Raw genomic sequence first — 1415 nt, forward strand, 5'->3', positions numbered from 1 at the left:
CACTTGAGCCCAGGAGTTGGAGGTTGCTGTGAGCGTAATGCCATGGCACTCTACCCAGGGGGATAGCTTGAGGCTCCATCTCAAAAAAAAAAAAAAAAAAAAAGAAATCACACATTCCTTTCCTGAATTGCAAATCAAAGATGCTGGTGGGAACTCTCATAGTCTTAGAGAATATATTTTCTTTTTTTAAAAAAGTATTTATTTTATTTTTATTTATTCATTCATTTATTTTTTTGAGACAAAATCTCACTCTGTGCCCTGAGTAGAGGGTCATGGCAACACAGCTTATGGCAACCTCAAACTCCTGGGTTCAAGCAATCCTCTTGTCTCAGCCTCCCCAGTAGCTGGGACTACAGGTGCCTATAGTCTAATTTTTTGTTTCTATTTTTAGTACAGACAGGGGTGTTACTCTTACTCAGGTTGGTCTCAAACTCCTGAGCTCAAGCAGTCCACCCACCTCAGCTTCCCAGAGTGTGGGGATTATAGGCATAAACCACCACACCACCAAGCCCAGCCAAAAAGCAGCATAACTGGGGGTACAATTTGACCTTTTGATACATATCTATGTTGGATATGACACAATCAGGATAGATATTTTATCCATCACCTCATACATTTGCCCAATGTATGGTTTGTGGGGAAAAGTTTCAAAAGCCTCTGTTGTAACTACTTTGTAGCATACAGTATCTTATTGTAACCACACCCTACTGAGCAGCCGACTCCAGAACTTACTCCCATACCCACTGCCCCACCCCTCCCCAGTCTTTTTCTGCTTCTATAATATCAAATCTCTCATGTTTTTTTTTATTTTTTGATTCCCCCTATGAGTGAGGTCATATGATATTTGTCTTTCTGTGCCTGGCTTATTTCACTTACCATAATGTCCCCCAGGTCCATCCATGTTGTGGTAAATTACAGGATTTCATTCTTTTTTAAGGCTGGATAGTATCCCATCCCATAGATATTACAAGTTCTTTGTCATTTGTCTGCCAACAGACACGGAGTTTGATTCCATGCCTTGACTATTGTGAACAGTGCTGCAATGACACAGAGTGCCAGTGTATACTGATTTCCTTTCCTTTGGATATATCCCCAGCAGGGCTCCTCACCATACTGTCCCCATGCCACACACTGATTTACATTCCCATGTACACTGAGCAAGGCCTCTCTATTCTCCACACCCTCCCCAACACTCACCATCATGCCTTTTTGACAAAAGCCATTGTAACAGATGTGAAGTGAGACCTCATTATAGTTTGATTTGCATTTCCCAGTGATGACTGATGGTGAGGATTTCTCATGTACTTAATGGCCATCTGTGTGTCTTCTTGAGAAATGTCTAGGCTCAGTGCCTGTGGCTCAAGTGGCTAAGGCGCCAGCCACATACACCTAAGGTGGCGGGTTCAAATCCAGCC

The sequence above is a fragment of the Otolemur garnettii genome, unplaced genomic scaffold (assembly GCF_000181295.1).
Source record: "Otolemur garnettii isolate 467f Iridium unplaced genomic scaffold, OtoGar3 scaffold00249, whole genome shotgun sequence".
NCBI classification, from domain to species: domain Eukaryota; kingdom Metazoa; phylum Chordata; class Mammalia; order Primates; family Galagidae; genus Otolemur; species Otolemur garnettii.